At 44.2% G+C, this 24656-nt stretch overlaps 1 protein-coding gene across 1 annotated transcript in view; it reads left to right on the top strand.

Moving 5' to 3' along the window:
* The first annotated feature begins 251 nt into the window (after positions 1 to 251).
* The window catches only part of TMCC3 (transmembrane and coiled-coil domain family 3), a 218976-nt gene continuing 194571 nt past the window's right edge, over positions 252 to 24656 (top strand). The window contains exon 1 of the mRNA XM_032874235.1: positions 252 to 352. The gene's annotated coding sequence lies outside the window, so the exon portion shown is untranslated. The remainder of the gene's footprint in view (positions 353 to 24656) is intronic.

The raw sequence follows: 24656 nt of genomic DNA, 5'->3' as shown, positions 1-24656 counted from the left end.
CTGGAAGAAGCTCAGGACCTTGGGTATATTGGTGGGCATGGTGGCTTTCCAGGAGGGGAAACTGACCTGCCCCCGGAACCCTTGTATGGGGACCAGTGGTTAGCAGACACCCGTTAGGGATTGCTAGACTGAAGGGTGGTGTCTGAGAAATAGGACAGCGGCCACCGTGGGAGAGCGTAAGCGGAGCCAGCTGGGGCCTACTTCTGCTTTCTGTTTCTCAGTTTTTATTTCTCGTGATTATTTTTAACCCAGATGTTGGTCATTCAAAGCTTTCATAAACTCACAGGCCCTTATCAGATAAAGGCGCCCCAAAGCTTACGGAATCAGGAACATCATCTGGCATGAAGAGAAGGTAGGGAATGCTGTCTGCATTTTTTTTTTTTTTTTAAAGGAACCTTTTAGTGAAGCTGCTAATTCAGTTCTTTCTGGCTTACATTTAGGGTCTACTAAATATATAGTCCTGCTTCAAGGTGCAATCACATTCTAAGAAGTAAGCAATTTATGGGCAATTCTTGTATGATGAGAATCTGCTAATGGCTTTTAGAAGACATCTGAAGCCCTGAGGAGATTTTGTTGTCTGGACCGTGGATTTTATGTGTGTCTCGCTTCTGTTAATACTTTCCTGGGCAGATTAACTGAATGAGCTTCTATTTAACTTAATAGCATTGGACAGGGCAGCACTTGATAACAACAGTGATGGTAATAGCTAGCATTTTGTAAGTGGTCACCCTCTGCCAGGCCCTGTTCTAAGTATTACAAATGTGTTAGCTCATTTAATCTTCACAAAAGCGCAGTGAAGTAGCTATTGCGTTTCCTACTCTAAAATGGGAAGATACTGAGGCACTTGATAATAGTGAGGGCTAGAATTAATTATTGGGTCTATGTTCATACCACTGAATAACAAAGCTTATTTTATAGTACATTGTCTTTAATTTTGAGATAGTGCTAATTTTCATAAAATCCCAGGTAGTATGTAGCACATAATTGATTTTGCAATTAAGTTATTCTTAAGATATCTAGCATACATTTTATAACCTCTAATTTGGAATTTTTAGACATCAGTAGATGCTATGAAAATGGAATTTACCTAACATTTTTTTTCAACAGTCTATTCTTGGGCCAGTTTCTATGTTCAATGCTAGGAGTGCAAAGATGACTGAGCCCCCATCCCTGTCCTCACAGAGATGTCATCAAGTGGGGAAGGGGTGTAATCCTCCAAACAGTTGTCATTTCTTAGGCTGTAACATGAAAGTAGCTTATTGCATTTTATTTTAAAAAGTGAAAGAGAAGAGGTTTGTAGGCTGCCATGGCAGAAGCAGCTAGGGAGAAGCCATGGGTCTTAGATGTTTTTCCCCCAGCTTTATTGAGATATTATTGACATGTAACATGTGTAAATTTAAGGTGTACAGTGTGATGAATTGATAAGTGTATGTGTTGCAAAATGATTACCAAAATAAGGTTAGTCAGCACCTCCATAGCCTCACATAATTACTTTTGTGTGTGTGTGTTAACATTTAAGATCTACTCTCAACAACTTCCAAGTGTATAATACGGCACTGTAGATATAGTCACCATGTTGTACCATAGATCCCCAGAATTTATTCATCTTACAGCTGGAAGTTTGCACCTTGACCATTCGCTCCCCAGCCTCTGACATCTTCCATTCTGCTCTCTTTTCCTATAGCTTTGGCTTTTCAAAATTCCACATGTACTTGAGAACACACTTGGTATTTCTCTGACTTCTGTCTCGTACCATAATGGGTCCATCAGATGACTCTTGAGTTGTTCTGCAGCCCTTGCTTGATTTCACCCAGAGTAGTCAGCTTTACGGGGTAGCATCATGCGGCTCTTGAACTCCGGCTTCTAAGATGCTGGGGAGAGGGATTATCAAGGAGAAAGAATCACATGCTCTTCCTAATGCAACTGAAGAGAAGAAAGCCATGTAGGGAGAATGCTTCTTTGATGAAAAATGAGACCCTGGCCACAAAGCCCTTGCTTCCCTTGGTTGAATCAGTTTTAAAGGAAAAAGGGAGTGGGGAAGGAGGGAGAGTAGGGGGAGGAGGCAGCGTCTCCCTGGGAAGTTCTACACAAAGATCCATTTCAAGTTGGTAGGCAGGGCTCTGGGCTCCTAGGGAAGCCAGATCTAGCAGCCAACCCAGTCCCTTACTATAGCCAGGAACATGCTTCCCCTGATCTCCAAATCCGCTTTGCTGCTTGGTGTGCTGTGATAATAAAATACTTATCTGTTGGGTTGTATGATTTCACAGGTAATCATGCTATTTCAATAAAATGATTGGCTGAAAGGAGTGTTGGGAAGTTTTGTTTTTCTTTTTTTTTTTTTTTTAAGATTTATTTATTTCACAGCACAAGCAGGAAGGGCAGAGGGAGAGAGAATCACAAGCAGACTCTGCGCTGAGCACAGAGCCTGATGCAGGGGCTCAGTCCCACGACCATGAGATCACAACCAGAGCCAAAACCAAGAATTGGACGCTTAACCGACTGAGCTACCGGGCGCCTCTTTTGTTTCTCAGTAATGTGTACTGAGTGCTTTATACATACCAAGTGTCACTCTAAGCATTTGTTTTCATGTCCTTCACTCATCCAAGTCTCTCTACAGCCTCTGAGGTGTGCATTACTGTCCCCATTTACCAGACCAGGAAATACATTCAGATAGTTTGAATGACTTGTCCAACTAAGACACACATTAGGAAGTCAGCTTTTGGAGGACAGTGGTTTTGGCTTCTCCCTCAGGCAGGAATTTAGTTAAGTCACCCCAGGAAGATGGAGATTTTTTTTTTTTTTTTTTAAGAAAAAAACAAAAAACCTAGGTACACTAAAGATACAAATGTAGTGATCTGAAGGGGCACATGCACCTGAATGTTTATAGCAGTAATGTCCACAATAACCAAACTATGGAAAGAGCCTGGATGTCCATCAATAGATGAAGATGGATAAAGAAGTTGTGATACACACACACACACACACACACACACACACACACAATGGAATACTATATAGCCGTCAGAAGAAATGAAATCTTGCCATCAGCAACGATGTGCATAGAACTAGAGGGTATTATGCTGAGTGAAATAAGTCAATCAGAGAAAGACAATTTTCATATGATCTCTCTGATATGAGGAATTTGAGAGGCAGGGCAGGGGTTTGTGGGGGGTAGGGAAGGAAAAAATGAAACAAGATGGGATCAGGAGGGAGATAAAGCACAAGAGACTCTTAATCTCACAAAACAATCCAAGGGTTGCTGGCGAGTAGGGCGGTAGGGATAGGGTGGCTGCATTATGGACATTGGGGAGGGTATGTGCTATGGTGAGTGCGGTGAATTGTGTAAGCCTGATGAGTCACAGGCCTGTACACCTGGGGCAAATAATACATTATATGTTAATAAAAATAATAAAAACCCAACCCCCCCAAAAAAACCTAGGTACATAGCTCTAATTAAACGAAGAGACAAAAATACCATCTTTGCCATTGTAGATATTATGTGATTGTCTCTGAACATGACCAAGAGACTTTGAGTCACGTTTGGCTCCTAGGTCTCTGGCCTGGGTGTTAGGGTGATAAGAAGCCACCAGAGACCCAAGGAATTAACTTGCATGGTTTTTACCATTCAGTCAGGAGACTCGGCATGAATAAAATGTGATATAATAATGTAGTGCCAAATCAAAGGGGCCTGGAGGGACTCAAGACAAGAGCACTGTACCCCTTCCTGCTTCCGCCCTCCCCACGCTTTAGTGAACTGTCACTTTCCCTATCAGAATGTGAACTGGGGTTTTGTCTGTTTTGTTTATTCCTGTGTCTTCAGTGCCTGGCACATAAAAGCTACTCAGGCTTTGTTGGGGAAATGACTAAATGTATAAATCTCACGTGGCTAAACGTTTTGGCTTTCTGGGTAGCAACATGAGAGTTTATATCCTGTGGGAACAACAGTGACAGACACAGGCTCTCCAACCAAGCTGCTCTCACAACCCCAAGCTGCTTGAAGACAAGGTCCTCACTGCCCACCCTGGCACCAGCCACCATCTTGGGAATGTGAACTGCCCCCCCCCCCACCGCTGTGTGGGGTGGCTGGAGAATGGGGGCAATCGAGGTTCACCCACATGGCCCATTTAGGAAAGGTCAGCAACCTCTGTTTCAGCAACTGTGACCTCCTTTGTCCTAAGTGTCCGTTAGGTTCCAGTCACTCCTGCCACCTCGGTAGAGGGACAACTCCTAGAGCTTCCTGCTGTGCCATTTTGTGTGAGGTCATGCCCGAAAGCCTTGTTTGGTTTTTGTTTGTTTGTTTGTTTTTAAAGATTTTACTTATTTATTTGATAGAGATCACAAGAAGGCAGAGCAGCAGGTGGTGGTGGGGAGCAGGCTCCCTGCTGAGCAGAGAGCCCGATGCGGGGCTTGATCCCAGGACCCCAAGATCATGACCTGAGCTGAAGACAGAGGCTCAACCCACTGAGCCACCCAGGTGCCCCAAGCCTTGTTTTTAAATGGGAAACACTTGGTCTGTGTGGCAGAAGGGGCTCCCATCGGGAGGAGGGGCACCAACCAGGAGTTCCTTTCCTTCAACATCTACTTAGTAACTTTTGGGGTCCCTGCCCTCAAGGAGCTCACTGGAGGGGGCAAGAGGCATGTGAAATGGAAAACTTGCAGTTCCACAGAAATGCTGGAAATGCTATAGTAGAAGTAACAACAAAATGCCCAGGGGACAGAGAAGGAGGGGTTCAGGACTCTTGTGGAAACTTCATGAATAAGGGAAAAACTTTATTTGGCCTGGAATATCATAGTGCTTTGTAAGCTGAAGATACAGACAGAGAGTAGTAAATGCAGATGCCTTCACTTTCAGCTTCCTTTCTGGCACGCCTCCTCGCCACTGGCCCTCCACTTCCTCATGTCTTGGTCATGCCTGGAACTCGTGCCGGTCACACTGTCAACCACACTGTCAACTTCACTGTCTTTGAAACCACTCCGGTTTGCTTCATGGTTGCATCTCAGAAGCCTTCCCCACCACCCTATTCAAAGTCTATCCTCTTACCTTGCTTGGTTTTCATTCCTAGCTATGGCTATCTCTGGCATTATATTTATGAATGGACAAGTGATGTTTATTTAAAGCATGTTTTCATTCATTCAGCTGATACTGATTGAACCATCACCATGTGTCAGGCATGGCTGTAGGCTCTGGAGATAATAGACAAGACAGAGTCCCTGATTTCATAGGGTTTACATTTTAGTGTGGAGAGACAGACCAAAACCAAATGAACAGGTAGGATAATTTCTGGGAGCGGTAAGTATATGAAGAAAATAAAGTAGGGCAAGGGCATAGAGTGTCTAGTGCCTGGGGGAGAGCCACTTTCAATTGGGTGGTGAGGACAGGCCTCTCTGTGGAGGTAGTACTTGGACTGATACTTGAATGGTGAGAAAAGCCAGCTGTTCTGGGTTGAATGGTGTCACCTAAAAAAAATCATACTGAAGTTCTAACACCCAGTACCTCAGAATGTGACTTTATTTGGGTATGGTGTCATGGCAGGTGAAGCTAGTTAAGATGAGGTCATACTGGAGTATAGTAAGCCTCTCATCCAATGTGGGTGGTACGTTTGTTAAAAAGAAACTTAGGGGCACCTGGCTGGCTCAGTGGAAGGATCATATGACTCTTGATCTTGGGGTTGTGAGTTCAAGCCTCACATTTGGTGTTGAGATTACTAAAAACAAGTGAAATTTACAGATAGTAGACAGAAAGATTGCCACAAGATAGAAATCCTCAAAGGAAACCTCCTTGCCGACACTGTGACCTTGGACTTCTAGCCTTCAGAAATTTGAGATGGGGTGCATGAGTGGCTCAGTTGGTTAAGCGTCCAACTCTTGGTTTCTGTTCAGGTCTTGATCTCGGGGTTGTGGGATTGAGCTCTAGGTCAGGCTCCATGCTGGCTTATTCTGTCTCTCTCTTAGCCCCTCCTCCTACCTCCCTTCCGGCTTACACACTCGCTCTCAAAAGAAAAGAAGTACATTGGTAAGTATGGAATATATAGCGTCCTCCTGATTTATATTTACAGTTGCCCTATTTAAAAAGGGAATAAGGTTGTCACTGGTCTTAATGCTGAAGTAATCCTTTCAGATTCACACTTTTTCTAGGTAGTATCTTTTTTTTCCAATTTAAGCATAATTAACATATGGTGTTGAATTAGGTTCAGGTGTAAAATATAATTTAACAATTCTGTACATTATTCAGTGCTCATCAAGGTAAGTGTTCTCTTAATCCCCTTTGGAAACCACCAGTTTGTTCTCTGAATTTGAGTTCGGTTTTGTTGTTATTGTTGTTGGTCTCTTTTTTTCTGTTTTTTTTTCTCAAATTCCACATATAAGTGAAATCATCTGGCATTTGTCTTTCTCTGACTTATTTCACTTAGCATTAAATTCTCTAGATCCATCCATGTTGTTGCAAATAACAAGATCTCATTCTTTTTTGTGGCTGAGTAATATTCCATTGTATATACACACTGCCTCTTCATCCATTCATGTCTAGATGGACACTTGACATCTGTAAATAATGCTGCATTAAATATAGGGGTGCATATATCTTTTTGAGTTAGTGTTTTCATCTTCTTTGGGTAAATACCCAGTAGTGTAATCACTGGATCATATTAGTAATTCTGTTTTTAACATTAGTAATTCTGTTTTTAACATTTTGAGGAATCTCTATACTGAGTTTTCTGCAGTAGGTTGCAGAAATTTGCATTCCCACCAGCAGTACACTGAGGGCTCCTTTTTCTCTACATCCTTGCCAAAACTTGTTATTTCTTGTGTGTTTTTTATCTGAGTCATTCTGACAGGTGTGAGGTGATAGGTCTTTGTGTTTTGTTTTGGGTGGGTTTTTTTTTGTTTTTGTTTTTGTTTTGCATTTCCTTGGTGATGAGTGATGTGGAATTTCTTTTCATGTGACTGTTGGCCATCTGTATATCTTCTTTGGAAAAATGTCTATTCAAGTTATTGTGCCCATTTTTTAATTGGGTTATTCATTTTTTGAGTGTTGAGTTGTATGTTATTTATATTTTGAATATTAATCCCTTATTGGATATATCATTTTCAAATATCTTTTTCTTATCATTTCTTTTTTCTTCTTGTTCTCTACCTTCCTTTCAGTGTATGAAAATAACACACTGATCCTAATTCAGATTTTAAAATGTTACTTTAAAGATACCATGTTTCCTTTTTGTTATTTGGGAAGAACTGCTTCGTTTATCTATCGGCCAGTTCTTAGCCCCTCGAGAATTTTGTCTTTAAAACCCTGATATGAGGAAGTGGAGATGCAACTTGGGGGGCTAAGGGGGTAGGAGAAGAATAAATGAAACAAGATGGGATCAGGAGGGAGACAAACCATAAGTGACTCTTAATCTCACAAAACAAACAGGGTTGCTGGGGGGAGGGGGGTTGGGAGAGGAGGGTGGGGTTATGGACATTGGGGAGGGTATGTGCTATGGTGAGTGCTGTGAAGTGTGTAAACCTGGTGATTCACAGACCTGTACCCCTAGGAAAAAAATACATGTTTATAAAAAAATAAAAATAAAAAAACCCCACATTCATATATCTTATTAGGACATTTAAGGTGATTTGATGGATGCATTTTCTTTTTTGGGGTAATGCATTTCATTAGGCATAAACTGAAGAGGAGAATATTTTACTGCAGCTGATAGGACTTCAGTTTGTGATCTCTAAGGTCTTAGAGAGCTGTGGTCTTCAGATGACATCTGAAGATTAAGAATAATTGTAATAGTTGTTACATGTTGAGTACTTCCTGTTTGCCAAGCCCTGTGCTGAGTACATGATGTGGAGCTTTTCATTCATCATCACAGACGTCTTGCTGGATGTCTAACTCATTCATATTATAGGGAAGGAAATCAAAGACCAGGGAAACAAAGTATATCAGCAAAGTTCTAGGTAGTAAGTTGGTGGACCTGTGATCTAGACCTGGGCCCTTTCATGGTAGTGTTTGCACTTTGACACTTACTTGGAGACCATCATTTGCCATTATAGAGTCCTGATGTGTGAAAGGCAGATTTCAAGTTTGAAAAACCACCCCCCCCCCAAAAAAAGAAAAGAAAAATAGTGTAACCTGTTATGAATAAATAGCAGTATAGTCTGTTGATATATAAAGACGGTTTCAAGATTATTATAGGAATTCTAGTTCCCCAACTTAAAAATATGTGTCAGTGTGGGGTGCGTGGGTGGCTCTGTGGGTTAAGTGTCTGACTCTTGATCTCAGCTCAGGTCTTAGTTTCCTGGTCATGAGTTGAAGCCCTGCATTGGGTGGAACCTACCTAAGAGTGTATGATGTCATGTGTATGTTGAAAGTCAGTCTACATATGACAACACACTGATCCTACTTCAGATACTTGTAAAATGTTACTTAAATAAAATATTATTTTAAAGATGGTATATTTCTTTTTTATTATTTGGGACCCTGAACTGTGATTAGGACCCCACGATACACTGTTTTCCTTGAATCCTAGAGTGACTACTGCTTTTAGATAAGAGGAAAAAAAGCTAGCATCTGTCTGCGAGAGGCATTTCTTCATTTCCTCTCTGTCATCGTGCATTCTCTGGTGTTTGCAGATGGCAGTGGGTGTGGGAAGCTTTCCTGGTCTCCTCATAGGATCACTTTCTGGGGCCCTATATGTCAGACGGACAGCAGACAGATTAACAAGAAGAAAACAAAATTTGTTAACCGGTGCATTGTGCATACATATGGAAGATTCCAGAAAAGTGACTGGAAGAGGTGCTGAGAACTTGGGGTACCATCTTAACCAAAGAACAGTACACTTTTCGGGAAGCAGCGAGGCAAAACATCCTTGAGCTTCTAGGGGTGGCAAACTGTGGGAAGGCAGATAGGGGAAGTAATGGTAGATAAGTGTTAGTTTTAGCAAGGATTTTTTTTAAGATTTTATTTATGTATTTGATGGAGAGAGTGTCAGAGAGAGCACTGCCAGGGGGAGCTGCAGGCAGAGGGAGAGAGAAGGGTAGGCTCCCCACTGAGCAAGGAGGCTGATGCTCAGGATGTGGGATGCGGGCTTGATCCCAGGACCTCCTCGGGATCATGAGCTGAGAGCATAAGCTAGGCTGGCTAGAGTGGCTGGAGGGTACATGGGGGTGGAGAAGAGGGGGTGGAAAAGAGTAACTGGAGAAGATATCGGAGAGGTAAGTGGGGAGTGAGCAGGGATAAGTCCAGGAAGGACTAGTAAACTATCTTTTTAAAAAAAGATTTATTTATTTGAGAGAGCGCACACACAAACAGGGGGATGGGGAGGGAGAAGAGGAGGTGGAAAGGAAGGGGGAAGGACAGAACAGACTCCCTGCTGAACAGGGAGCCCCATGCGGGACTCCATCCCAGGACCCTGGACTCATGACCTGAGCTGAAGGCCGTTGCTTAACGGACTGAGCCAACCAGGTGCCCAACTGGTAAACTATGGTGAAGACCTTGGCTCTAACCTTTGATGAGGTGGGAGTCAAAGATCCCCTAGTCTGAGCGCCCAGAAGGGCAGAGTGCAGAGTGTCCACTCACTTCAGTGGTCCCTGACTCAGGGAGTGTAGGAGCTCCTGTAGGGCCGTGAGACATAGCCATCCCAGCTGCGGTGCTCAGCAGGCAGCCTAATGGGAAAGCCTGGTGATCTGGGATGGAGACACACACGTGGGAGTCCTCCGCACGTGGACTGCATTTGAATCTGTGAAATCGGATGAGAGCATGAAGAGTGTTCAGGGGATGAAGAGGTCTGGGGCTAACTGGGGGGGCGCAGCGCCCGCTGGGGCTGTGAGGGTCAAGCAGCGGAGGAGACTTGGAAGGAGCAGCCGGTGATATGGGGGGAAACTGGGGAGAGAGTAGTTTCTTGGAAGTGCCTGAAGAAAAAGTTTCAGACAGTGGAGTGCTCTCTCAGATGCTGATCAGTCAGTCAAGATGACCGACAGTGACCGCTGGACGTAGCAGTGGCCGCTGGAGGTCATTGTTGCAATTACATTGGGAGCTGCTCCTGCTGATGCCATCTGCCAGCGCTTTTCTTGGCAAAGCTGACCCGATGTGCTGCTCGGTTGTATACTCTGCACGGCTGAGTTCTTTTCTGCTCTGCCATCCCAGCAAGATCATTTCTGTGTACTTGTCTGTATCCTGGACGTGCAATCGCAGAGCTGAGCTGTGTTCTAGTCCAGCGGCCTTGTCTTACGGCAGAGAACATGGCTGGGACAGGCCAAGCTATGCAGGTCGGTTTGCTTGTGGGGGAGCCAGGACACCCCCAGGCTTCCTGTTCTGTCTCCCCCACCTGGCCTGCTCTACTTTCGATGCCCAAGTCCTAGGGATGCGGGATCGGGGAGCCCAACAGTAAAGAAGGAATTCTTGAGACTTTTTACGGTGCGAAAAGCTGTTTTTATGACATCGCAGGGGCAGGACCCGTGGGCAGAAGGACCTGCATTTGATCATGAGCAGTGACTGCAATTATGTAAGGTTTTCTAGACTATGGAGGCGAAGGTGACGTTAGGGCTCCAGGATGTTGAGTCTATGGGTTCCTGGAGGTCTGACTAATCATAAGATTACGTTTCTTGTAAATCATTAAGACAGAAACTAGAGTAGAGTCATGTCCTACGTGACTGCGATCTTCATCAGCTGACCCTTTGTTTTCCCCCTACCTTTGTTCTTAGGCGGCTACTGGTGCCTGAAGAACGTTACATATATATTCCACTCTAAGTGGCCAGTGCTTTGTGAGGCCTCCTCTCGTGTTTTGCCCTCAGCTTCCCTTTTGCTCTCTCAACAATAAGAGGTCAGTTCCAGCACACGGAGAGAGCGCCTTCTTTGTCCTGATTCTGACTGTTATCTCAGGTGCAGCGGTAGCCTCCAGAATGCCCTGGAGTTCTCCAAAACTGGGTTAGAATTTCCAGTTCTTGTGCTCACTACTGTGTGAGTTTGGGCAGATTGGCTCATGTCAGGGAGCCTCAGTTTCTCCATCTGCAAAATGGGGACAATCATGACACCGCATAGAGTTGAGAGAATTAGACTGTCACTCGCCTGACAGGTGCTTTGCCCAGTGCCCTTACATAGCGAGTTCCACACAGGGTGGTTCGTACCATTATTAGGATATTGGAACTTTAGTCTTTAGGATGCCACTCTTGTTAAAACCATCTTTTAAAAGATTTTTAATTGATGCTATTGCCTGGGGTTTATTTACAAAACAGATTGAGTAGAGTTACACCCACAAATCTGTTAAGATTTTCCCTAAAGAAGTTACCAGATGTCTTGTTTGTTGTTGTTGTTTTTCCCCCTAGTTGTTGCTACTGGGGGAGAGAGTCCAACAAAACAACTGAAAACATTGCACTGCACACTCACAGCAAGATGAGGTTTGGTCCCTCTTTATCAGCCCCGTCAGGTTCCAGCCTTGCGGCTAGCCGTCACTCACAGAGTGATAACAGCCGGAGCTTCTGGACATGGGGGGTGTCCCCTAGAACCTCTGCACCTGCCTGCAAGGTGCTTCCGGGTTACTCCCCACCCTCAGAACAGCTTTGTGCCATTAGGAATAATGCAGATATTTTCAAATATACCTGTTCCAACTCTTTTCAAGATATACATCAAAAATTAATTGGTAGGGCTGATTAAGTAGTAATGTGTGCTTATAGATTTGCCTTTCTCATCTGGTTAAAAAAACTACTGGCCAACCTGAGCCTTTAGTAATAGCAGCAAAGCATTTCTTTATTCAAGTTCTTTTTCCTTTTTTTTTTGGTCAGTGAGTGAACTGTTTTCCTGATTCTGTATGTGTGCTTGAGGGCTGGGAGCGTAAAGGAAAAGTGTGAGTTACAGAATATCTTTCAGGGGCGCCTGGGTGGCTCAGTGGGTTAAAGCCTCTGCCTTCGGCTCAGGTCATGATCACAAGGTCATGGGATCGAGCCCCGCATCTCTGCCTACTTGTGAACTATCTCTCTGTCAAATAAATAAATAAATCTTAAAAAAAAAAAAGGCAGAATATCTTTCAGATTTAATGCAGTTATATTTCTTGAAACACATACAGGAACTTGAACTCACTCCAGACTGTTTTCACTTGTATTATTAGAGTGGGACCTGATGCAGTGAACAGAAATGATAAATGTGTTAAATGGTAATTGGTAGCATCATTTATTTACATTCATGTAGTAAATACTGGAATTCCAATTATGCATCAGATGCTGTGCTCAGCATGGGCTGATAAATAACAACTCACACTAACCTCTTTTAGTAAGCTTTAATATTACGAAAAATCACATGAAACTGGTAAAGAATCCACATTACAGTAGTACAATGCAAAACGAGTTTTCTTTTCATCTCAGACCATCAGATTTTCTTGACTGTCCTTCCTAAGAATTTCAGTACACAATCACTTACATAAGTATCTTCTTCATCATCATTTTGTTATTTTTCTCAGGACAGATGGGATCCTTAAGGACTGCTCTACTTCTTGCTTTTCTCATTCAACGGTTGTTCCTATTCACATGTTAGCACCAGCTGGTCCCCCCCCCCCACTGTTTTATTACAGTCGCATAGTAGTCTGTTGTATGGACATACCACAGTTTAATTTGCTGGACTTACAACTTATTTTAAAATGGAGCTTCCTGCACTACAGTTTTTTTTTTTTTTAAAGATTGTATTTATGTATTTGACAGAGAGAGATCACAAGCAGGCAGAGAGGCAGGTAGAGAGAGAAGGGGAAGCAGTCTCCCTGCTGAGCAGAAAGCCCGATGCGGGGCTCCATCCCAGGACTCTAAGATCATGACCTGAGCCCAAGGCAGAGGCTTAACCCACTGAGCCACCCAGGCGCCCCTACAGTTCTCTTTTAATGAGAATTCTACAACATAAACTCTATGACTGCTACCCCAGTGCTGGCACATGATAGAGTCCCATAAACATTAGTAGAATGGATGAATTGATTTTGTTTATTCAGTTATTCAAGTCATTTTTCTTCATAGATCATTTATTTATTAAAAAGATTTTATTTGCAGGGCAGGGGGACCCACACGGGGGAGGGGCAGAGGATGAGGGGGAAACAGAGCCCCCCCACCCCGAGCAGGGATCCCGAACCAGGGCTCGAACCCAGGACCCCGAGATCACGACCTGAGCTGAAGGCAGACAATTAACCGACTGAGCCACCATCTTTATAAAGATGCCCCTCTTTATAAATACTTTAAAAATAAAATTTAAAATCATGAATGATCACGTTCCAAATTAATGGACTCTTGTTTTAATGAGGTTTGTGTCCTATCAGCTGTATTTGCTCACACTTTATTTACACAGTGACATTCTCCAAAGTGTCCCTTATGGCGACGACATGGAGAGTTCTATTTCCCTTTTTTGTCGAGGGGCGAATGTTCACCCTTCTATAGATCTACACATACTGTGGCACGTTTCCTTCTGTTTGGCAGGTATTTTAATTGGAATGAATGATATTGGCCTTAAGGATAGTTCAGACTCTAGAAGCATATAAACATTGGTCAGAATTTTTTTCAGAGTTCTTCAACGCTTTAGGGATGTCATTCTTAGTCCAAGAACTATACTCCAGGTGGAGGGAGATGCCATTCCTGTGGCAGAGACCCCTTGTGTCTCTAGGTACAATCTTGGTTCAGTAGACAAATGGTCTACGGCAAGGTCAAATGACAATATAGGTATTCTGGAAATTGATTCTCTTGTGACTTGTCTGTTTATGCAGGGGCTAGAAGGGCTCATGGTGGGTAAGAGTCCCTGTTAGCTGGCGTGGAGGTCACAGGAGGCATACAGTGCAGGCCATGCCCTGAGGAACTTCTGACATCGTTTAGGGGAGATGTGACCCCACCTCCAGATGACCAGTAGTAAGGTGTGTTCTGGCACTAAAGAACAGGGGTTCTGCAGTCAGACTGACTGGGCTTGTGTCTCCGGCTGTGGGACCTTGGCAAGGTAGTTGACATCTCATGCCTCAGTGTCCCCGTCTAAAGAACGGGGATTGTTTAGTACTAACCTGGCTGTGGAATTAAATGACTTAATAAGCAAAAGGCGCTTGCATGGCACCGACACACGCGTGCTTAGGAATTACTAGCTGTGGTTGCCGTAACTGACAGTACTAGGGAATGGAAGAGGAGATGATGATAGTTACTGCTCGTAGTCACCTCCTGGGCCTACAGATTCCAGCCTCTGTGTTATGTGCTCACGTCTCATTTGATCTTTACTGGGCCCTGTAAAGTAATGTACTTAAAAGATGAGAAAACTCTGCTCAAAGAGGATGGGTGCTTGCCCAAGACTACACAGCCGTGAAGTGACTCAAATCCTGTGCTCTTTCCTATGAACAATATTTCTACGGAAAGAGAGAGAGAAGGAAGGAATCTTCATTTTGTGGGTGAAGAACAAGGCTCAGAGCACTTAGACTGCTAGCCCAAGGTGACATGGAAACCCAGAGCCCACAGTGTCTCCAGACCCGTGGCGTGTTGAGAGTGACAAACTGGATATCTTGCTCCAGGACCAGTGCGCTGAAATAGGCTGACTTGGGACAAATGTAAAGGAAAATCTGTCCTACAAAGCTGTCCAGTATGAGTTGAGATAGCAGGGTTTGTTTGTTTGTTTTTTTAAAGACTTTATTTATTTATTTGACAGAGAGAGAGAGATCACAAGTAGGCGGAGAGTCAGGCAGAGAGAGGGGGGGAAGCAGGTTCTCTGCTCATCAGGGATGCTGAGGCAGATGCGGGGCTCGATCCCAGGGCCCTGAGATCATAACCTGAGCCGAAGGCAGTGGCCTAATCCACTGAGCCACCTAGGCGCCCCCCCCCCCCTTTTATAATACAAGGAATCTGGAGGCACGCAGTCCAGAGTTAGTTATGGTGGTTCCATAAGGTGTTCAGGGACGGAGGCAAGACAGGGCTTTCGCCCCATTTGTTGTCACTTTGACCCTGACTCCACACCAAGGCCCATGCCACGGTTCTGGCTTTGGGATTCTGAAGGTCTTTCCTAGGCACAATTTTATCAAATTAGCAGGATCTGTTTATGTCTTTGGGGAAGCCGACTATGGAAGAGTTATTTTTTGCTTATTAGTCTTAAGTCCAGCAGTGTTTTCTTGATTTACTTTCCTTGTATAGCTTGCCATTTTGTGAATTCAATGTCATACATCTTTTTGGTCAATTTAGTATACCTATCGATTCTTTTGTGTACATACCAAAGGCTGTCCCAGGACATTCAGATGCTGGTAAAGAATAATTACTGTGCCAAGGAGTGAGAATAAACGTGACAACCCATGAACCTTCGCTTAGGATAAGGTAACTGAGGGAAGTTTAGATTTGATTTGTTATTCTAGGAAGAAAATACCACTTACAGTAATAGTTCCTCTTGAGATCTGTAATTTTCCTGTGTTTTTTTTTTTAACTTGCTCATTCATGGAGGAAAAGCCATATTTCTAAAATGAAGTCATTTACTTAACAATTCTGAGCAATACAGATGCAATCTCCGTCTCCATAGGGTTTAGCAAATAGCAGGAAATACAGTTACAATGGCATAAAGTAAATGCTCCGACGGGATATTACAGGTGCCATAGGCACACATAGGGGAGGCACTGAAGCCAGTACTCGGAGGTAAGGGAAGGCTTCCTGAGGAAGTAACCTTCAGGCTGAACCCTGACGGTGACAGGAATTAGCCACAAGAGGATTTTTCCAGCCAAAGGAAGCGATACACATAAAAATCAAGTGACAAGAATGCCGATATGTTTGAAGGACTCAGAGGCGTTCTGCTTAGCTGAGGCACTGGAGGCAGTAGGTGTGCACTCATTAGTTGTGGCTAGCTCACAGATGTCCCATAAAGCCACGTGAAGGAGGCCTAGGGCATTGAGATATCTTTCTGGGATTTCAGCTAGGGAATGTGAGATTTGAGTTGCAGAAGGCTCAACTAGTCGGAGGAAGGAGGGGTTCAGCATGTGGAAAGAGTTGAGTGCAAATGAGGAACCAAAAGGTGTCCCCCTTGGTTGGGGTGCAGGGAGCGGTGGGGAGGGGCCTCTTAGGGCTGGAGTCTGCAGCTTGAGTCTTGTGGTTGTGTTAATGATTTTTTACGTTGGTCTAAAAAACCCATTCCTTGAGCTTCTATTTTGCAAATGGACCGGAGGCAGCGGTGGCAAGAGAAGAAGAGAAACTGGCGAGGAAGCCACTGTAGTGATCCAGGGAAGACGGAGGTGAAGACAGCCTGGACTAAGACGGTGAAGTAGAAAAAATGGAGAGAAGTGGCCCAATTTGTATAAAATTTGAAGAACTTGCTACAGGGTAAGGGAGCAGGATTAGGAGAACCAGATACTTAACACTCAGGCTGGTGTTCGGTTTATGAATTTCAGGGATCCTAACTCCTGCCGTGTGTTGTCCCCGGAGTTCACTGCTCTGGGAGACTAGTAGAGAATGGACTCAGGATGGTATCGTGTCGTTGCCCAAATTCTAACAAGAGAACCCAGGGGCCACCTCCAGGAGAGCTCCTTGCTGCTGGGCAGGAAGGGAGCCTGAGGTTTATAGTGTGATCACACAGTGTGCATGCTGCTTGAGCTAAGTTTTCATCCTCCCCTTCTCAGAACTCTGGTCCGTTAGTCTTGGTTCTGAGCTCTGGAGCCTAGTAGAGCAAGTGTGATCCCTCTTCCCCGTGGCGGATATCCCAAGACAGCTGTCCTGTTAACTAGTCTTCCTCAGGGTGCACGTCCCCGCTCCTTCAGTCACTCCTCTGCAGCCTGTTGCTGAAGACCTTCGCCAGCCTGTCGTCACCTGCCTTCAGACGTCTTCCATTGTGTAGTGTCCTTCCTGAGATGCGATCGGTTGCCTCTGGCTGTAACCTGGAAGGCTTTAGGAGAAGAGGACGCAAGTTCTTTAACTTTAGATTTCTGGTTATAAATGGTAATATATGCTTACAGAAGAATGTTAAAAAATACAGAAAAGTATAGGGAAGAAAAGTGTAGATTCCTGTACTGTCATCTAGTCATATTAGCTCAGATTTTGGTTTCATTTCTTCTATTCTTTTCTATGCCTATTTGTTGCTATTTTTTTAATGGGTATGGATAAACCGCTTCTGTTTTTTTAAAAAGATTTATTTATTTATTTTAGAGCACGGCGGGGGGTAGGGGATGGACAGAGGGGAGGGCAAGAGGGAACCTCAAGCACACTTCCCACTGAGTTTGGAGCCTGATGTGGGCTCAGTCTCATGACCCTGAGCCGAAACCAGGAGTCAGACACTCAACTTACTGACCCATCCAGGTGCCTCAGTCCTCTTGGTTTTGTTTCTGTTTTTGTTCTTCTTTTAAGATTTTATTTATTTGTTTGAGAGGGAGAGAGATCACAAGCAAAGGGAGCACAGAGGGAGAAGGAAAAGCAGAGAGCGCCCCCCTCCAAGCAGGGAGCCCAATGCAGGACTCCATCCCAGGACCCTGGGATCGTGACCTGAGCCGAAGTCAGATGATTAACAACTGAGCCACCCAGGCACCCCAGACCCGTTGCTTTTAAAGTTTATTTATTTTTAGTAATTTCTACACCCAACACAGGACTCGAACTCACAACCCACAAAATCAGGAATTGCATGCTCTTCCAGCTGAGCCAGCCTGGTGCCCTGTCCCCTTGCTTTTATATTTAACTTTTCCATGTCATTTAAAGTTTTTAAACTATTCCTTGGTATAATGAGTTGTTTCCGGTTCTTCAGTTTTATAAATTACAGGCAACTGCATGTAAGTCACAGCTGGGAGCACATGAATCTTGTTTGCATGTCTCCTCCTTAGGATGGAGTTCTAGAAGAGGATTATTGTGTGTACCCATTTGTGGGGTCTTGGTATGTATGGCCACATTGTCCTCCAGGAGGGGTTTGCTCATTCCTGTCCCTTGCCCCCCACCAGGGAGAGGAGAACTCACCCATTTCAGTGTGCCCTTGTCCTACCCAGAGAATAGGATAGAGATAGCAGTCCCACACGTGTGGTGGGTGGACAGAGAGGGCATGCCACCGAGTCAGACAGCTCGCGTGTTTCTCGGGCATCCTTGGGTGCCACACACCTGCTAGCATGTTTCATATATTTGTGTCCAATACTACTTACACCAACTCTGCAACGTCAGGGGCTGTTGCAGGTAAAGAAATAAGTACCCAGAAGTTAAGTGACTTGCCTACGTTCACAAAGCTTGGTTAACAGTGAAAATAGTTTTGGTACAGGTGACAGAGTACTTGACTAAAAGAGGCTGTAGTTTGAGATTTTTAAAAAATAAAACCTGGGGCACCTGGGTGGCTCAGTGGGTTAAAGCCTCTGCCTTCGGCTCAGGTCATGATCCCAGGGTCCTGGGATTGAGCCCCGCATCAGGCTCTCTGCTCAGCGGGGAGCCTGCTTCCCCCTCTCTCTCTGTCTGCCTCTCTGCCTTCTTGTGATCTCTGTCAAATAAATAAATTAAAAAAAAAATAAAACCTTTTTCCTACATACATACGGGGGTACCTGGCTGGCTCAGTTGGTGGAGTTATGGGTAGAGATCACTTAAAAATAAAATCTTAAAAAACTATGTACGGAAAAGTACACAAATGTTCAGTGTTATTACTTAAAGAATGATAAAACTTTTCTTTAAAAAAAAATATTGCATGTGTATATGTGTGTGAGAGAGAGCACGAGCATACATGTGTGCAGACAGGAGCAAGGCTGGGGGTCTCCAGGGCCTGCTGACAGCAGGGGCTGCAAATTCTCCGGTCAGAGAAGGTGGTCTGGCCGCTCAGGGTGATGACTGCTCCAGGAAATGGGACGTTAATTCTGTGGCTGGCAGCTCTGGACCGGAGATGCTCTGAGAGGAGGAATGTTGCTCTGATTAAATTATGAATCTCAGGGAAGCAAAGAATGATTCTCTCCAGTCTGCTGGGCTGGATGCTAGGATGCTGCTGGGGTGTCACCCATGTCTTTCAGGGGTGCTGAAGAGGAAGGGGCAAGAGACTATAAATATCCTTCCGAGGCAGGCGTGCATCTCCACCCAGAAGGAATGTGAATGGCAGAGATTTGGATCCCAATTCTGGCCAGCCCCTAGATCACATGTAGCTATAAGCCTAGAAGGTTCCAAAGTATCTGGGAAAGCTAGAACAGGAGTGCTCCCATGTCCTGATGTGTCTCAGACAGCCCCACTTCACTCCTGCTTTCCGGTGCTGCTGCTAACGATACCCCGTTTTCCCTCCCCAGAATGCCCTGATTTGTGTAATAAGTTATCTGGTTACTTACTTAGAGACGGCGTTTGAGTTCTACACCTTTTGTGCTGTGAGACCCCGGACCAGTTCCTTGAACTCGCTGAACTTTTTCCACACCTGCCACACAGGGTTTTAATAAAGAGGGCCCTTACCCTGTCCTGACTCAAAACAAGGACTTGAATTTTAAAGCCTTTTAAATTTCATCTTTGCTGTTATCCTTGTAGCTGAGATTGTCAAACAAGGGCGATAAACTGTGAATGTCTGAGATTGCAGACACTGGAAGGCTGTGTGCTTTGCTCATCTACCTCCTAAAGAATTTGCTTGTGTTCTTCCCAGGGTAGAAAGAATAATTGTTAGCGCTTTCCTTCAGGGTTCTATTCCAAATATAGAAGCTAACAGCGTTTGAAATGTGAACAAACCATCAGTAAAGCAGACTTGGACTTCAGTGCCTCAGTCTTCACTTTGGGAGAGTGATTAAGAAATCCTGAGATGGGGCCCCCGGGTGGCTCAGTCAGTCATGATCCCAGGATCCTGGGATCAGGCCCGGCATTAGGCTCCTACACTCAGCCGGCCAGAACCTGCTTCAGATTCTCTCTCCTCCTCTGCTCCTCCCCCCAACTTGGGCACTCTCCCTCCCTCCCTTTCTTAGATAAACGAATAAATAAGAGAAATCCTGAGATAATAATATTCAGTACTTATGGTGTGACATGCAGTCTGGTTTGTGCCTGTCGTCTTGGTAGAATTATTAATAGCTTTCCCCTTCACTCTCAAACATGGCTCAGTTTAGACAATCAGTCGTATGGTTACACTAAATATTTAGGATCTCTGTAAGCCTACCTTAAGGTGGTGAGTCTTAGACTTGAAACAGGACAGTATCCATAAACAGGAGAATGGGTGAATGCATCATAGCATATTTTGACAACAGACTATTGTCATACAGCAGTGAAAGTGACTAAAGTATAATCATGTGTGGACATAGGTAAAACTAAGAAAACGTGAGTATTCAGTGAACAAGTAAGTTGCAGAAAATCACCTACTATGTAATTTCACTCACATGAAGTTTAATAAAGCAGAATTAAATGATTTATTGCTTAGGAATATATATATATGGTGAAGCTATAAAGAAAAACAGAAGGATGATTAACTCATAGTTAATTGTGCATGAGAGGGGTGGCAGGGGAGTGGGGGGAGAGGACCCGAGAATCACAGGGGGACACAAAGGGCTTCCAAGATAAGGATTTTATTCCATTGCTTAAGCTGTGGGTGTTTCATTATTGTCTTTTTATTTTTTTTTTTACTTTTAAGATTTTATTTTTTTATTTATTCGTCAGAGAGAGTGGGAGAGTACAAGCAGGCAGAGAGGCAGGCATAGGCAGAGAGAGAAGCAGGCTCCCTGCTGAGCAAGGAGCCCAATGCGATGCGGGGCTCGATCCCAGGACCCTGGGATCATGACCTGAGGCGAAGCCAGTGGCTTAACCCACTGAGCCACCCAGGGGTCCCTTGTCTTTTTATTTAAAATACATGTACATTCTCTTGATTCCTTGGGATATTTTATATATACACACAAATACACAAATACCCAGAATAAAATAAAAATAAAACAAGATGTGAGTGATCAAATTTTATACTTTATCTGTGGGCTCTTCTGGGGTGATTACTCATAGTTGAGTGAGCTTAGGGAGAGGGTAGCCAGACTTTGAAGCTCTGAGCTGAGAGCCTAGAGAGGCAATTTGACAGTGCCTTTAAATCTTTACAACCCTGGGGATGCCTGGGTTAAGTGTCTGACTTCTGCTTGGCTCATGGTCCCAGGATCCAGGGACTGAGTCCTGCATCAGGCTCCTTGCTCGGCAGGAAGCCTGCTTCTCCCTCTGCCTGCTGTTCCCTCTGCTTGTACTCAGGTCTGTCTCTCTCTCTCGCAAATAAATAAAATCTTTAAAAAAAAAAAATCTTTACAGTGTTGGTGGTTACAGGGCAAGCAGTCAGGTCTTGGTTTGTCTCTGCTGTGGGTACCACCTGTCTCTCACTCACTGATGAGTGAGAGTTTTGTGAATCCCTTCATACTTCTTCTATCTTCTAATTCTCAGAATGGTGCCGTGAGCTGGATTCTGTTGTGATCCCCATTGTATGGTCAAGGGTAGCAGAGCACAGAGGGGTGAAGAAAGCTGCCCAGGCAGCAGGTGTCCACACGGGGACTCTGCTTGTCCACTGCCCCCGCTGCCTCCGGGCCTGACTGCCGCACGCTAACACCCAGGCTCCTGGGGCCGGAGCTGGAGACAAATGCTGGACAGGGGCAGTTTTACAAGCTTTTGCTCCTTACTCTTGAGTATGTTGTCTTTGTCAGGCTTTGCTGGCCCCATGTCTCAGTTGCCAGGAGTGCCTGTGGCTCCATCCACAGGATGGCTGTCCCCTGGTGACCCCAGGTTAAGGAGCTCCAATCCCCGATGCAGGATGGGAAGGGTGGGGCTTTTGTGCGGAGCGGTATCATCTGTATCTCAGGTTCTCCCTCCCCAACTGAGTTGGACTTAGTCCTGTTGAATTCACAGAGATAGTGTGGTTATCTGAAGAAGTAGAAATATGGCATTATGAAAGAAAAAAGGAGGCGGGGTATCATAGGTGGAGATGATGGGTCCTAGCAGGATGGACCACTGCAGTCAGAGAGGCCGCTCAGTGGAGTAATGCACAGCCTGATCTCCAGTTTTGGATCCCTGCTCTGCCACTTACTAGCTGTGACCTTTGGCAAGTTACATCATCTTGCTGAGATCTGGCTCCGCGTCTGTAGGGTAGAGGTGATTGTACGTCATACTGTTTCTTGTTTGCTCCAAAGCCATTATTCCTTCCTTCCTTCCTTGTTAACAAAACAGACAGAAGTCACTCAAACTCTGGAAAGATGGGCCTTGCCCCTGGACTTAAGGGCAGGTATGTGAGTATCTTCTGGTCCACGAGATGTAAGAGAAGTCTGCAGGGGAGCTGCTGGAGAAGATTTTCTTCCTGGGTAAAGGGGAGTGGAGGAGGAGAACCTCTGCCTTTGCTACCCTTTGCTTCCTGGTTTGAATGCAGCTGTGATTGGATGTGATGCATGGAACCCCTGCAGCCGTTTCCTGACTATGAGGCAGAAGACCGGGAGAATCACAGAAATACCAACCCCAGGTCCCAAGCATGCTCCCTAAGCATCCCTGGAATTGTTCATATCCAGATTTCCTGTTACACAAGGAAAATAACCCCCCATTTATGTAAGCTACTTTTAGCCATGTTTTCTATTAATTGCAATCGAAAAGTAATTTTAAAAGTATTTATTCCTTATTGGTTTTTTTTTTGAGAGTTAGAGTATATGTTTAACACATCTGGAACAGAGTAGATGATAATCGTAGTTGCTGTTTTCATTACCACCACCATTCCCCACTGTGTATCTCCATGGGCTGGCCAGACTGTAGGGGCAGCAGAAGAGAAGAAATGATTTGTCTCGTCCTTTCCTTAGTATACTCTGCCACTTCTATTTAAAGTAATTTAAATTCCAGTTAGGTTTTTTTGACACAGAATTAATGTTAATTCCACCTTTGTGTCCTATTCCTGGATCTAAATCCCAGTATAGTTAACATATGGTGTAACACTAGCTTCAAGTACTCAATCTCTTGATTCAGCACTTCCCCTCATCACCTGGTACTCGTTGTAAGTGCACTCCTTAATCTCCATTGCCTGTTTCACTCACTGCCCCCGGCCACCCCCCCGTCCCCCTCTGGTAACCATCAATTTGTTCTCTAGAGCTAGAAGTCTGTTTCTTTTTTTTTCCCCTTTGCTTGTTTATTTTGTTTCTTAAATTCCACATATGAATGAAATCATATGGCATTTGTCTTTCTCTGATTTTGCTGAGCATTACACTCTGTAGCTCTATCCATGTTGTTGCAAATGGCAAGATTTCCTTCTTGTTTATGGTTGAGTAATATTTAATTGAATATATACACACCACGTCTTCTTTATCTATTTATCAGTTGGGGGTATTTGGGCTGTTTCCGTAATTTGGCTATTGTAGATAATGCTGCTATAAACATCAGGATGCATGTATCCCTTTGAATTAGTATTTTTGTAAATTCTTTGGGTCAACACTTAGTAGTGTGATTGCTGGATTGTAGGGTAGCTCTATTTTTAACTTTTTGAGGAACCTCCATACTGATTTCCACAGTGGCTACACAAGTTTGCATTCCCACCAATAGTGTAAGAGGGTTTCCCCTTTCTCCACATCCTCCCCAAGGCCTGTTGATTTTAGCTAATCTGGCATGTGTGAGGTGATATCTCATTGTGGTTTTGATTCGCATTTCTGTGGGGTGCCTGGGTGGCTCAGTCGGTGAAGCGTCTGCCTTTGGTTCATGTCATGATCCCAGGGGTCCTGGGATCGAGTCCTGCATGGGGCTCCCTGCTCAGCGGGGAGTCTGCTTCTCCCTTTGCCTGCTGTTCCCTGTGCTTGTACTCTCTCTCTCTCTCTGTCAAACAAATAAATAAAATTAAAAAAAAATAATAATGATTCACATTTCGCTGATGAGGAGCAATGTTGAGCATCTTTTCATGTGTCTCTTGACCATCTCTATGTTGTCTTTGGAGAAATGTCTATTCATATCCTTTGCCAATTTCTAATCAGATTATTTGTTTTTGGGGGGTGTTAAGTTGTGTAAGTTGTATATACATACTTATATATATATATGTATATATGAATATAAGATTTTATTTATTCACTTGACAGAGAGAGAGAGACAGCGAGAGAGGGAACATAAGCAGGGGGAGTGGGAGAGGGAGAAACAGGCTCCCCGCTGAACAGGGAGCCTGATGCAGGGCTGGATCCCCTGGGATCATGACCTGAGCCGAAAGCAGATGCTTAATGACTGAGCCACCCAGGCACCCAAGTTGTATATAAACTTTGGATGCTAACCTTTTATTGGTTATGTCATTTGCAAATCTATTCTCCTATTCCATAGGTTGCCTTTAAATTTTGTTGATTGTTCTTTTGCTGTACAGAATATTTTTATTTTGATATAGTCCCAATAGTTTATTTTTGCCCCCACCCCTTGTCTCAGGAGTCATCATATCCATAAGTATGTTGCTACAGCCAATGTCAAAGAAGTTGCTCCCTGTGTTCTCCTCTAGGATTTTGATGGTTTCCTGTCTCACATTTAGGTCTTTAATCCACTTGAGTTTATTTTTGTGTGTGGTGTAAGAAGATGGGCCAATTTTTTCTTTTTCTCAGTGGATATCCTTTTCTGCTTTGTTGAAGATTAATTGACCACATAATTGTGGGTTTGTTTCTGGTTTTTCTACTCTGTTTTTGAGTAAGCACCATACTGTTTTGATCATTATAGCTTTGTAATGTAGATTGAAGTCTGGGCTTGTGATGCCTCCAGCTTTTCTTTTCTTTTTCAAGATTTCTTTGGCTCTTTGCCAAAGGTCTTTTGTGATTCCATGCAAATTTTAGGATTGTTTGTTCTAGCTCTGT

This window comes from Lontra canadensis, unplaced genomic scaffold (assembly GCF_010015895.1).
Source record: "Lontra canadensis isolate GAN:19392208 unplaced genomic scaffold, GSC_riverotter_1.0 scaffold52, whole genome shotgun sequence".
Classification (NCBI taxonomy): domain Eukaryota; kingdom Metazoa; phylum Chordata; class Mammalia; order Carnivora; family Mustelidae; genus Lontra; species Lontra canadensis.
This window is presented reverse-complemented; position numbering and strand designations above follow the sequence as displayed.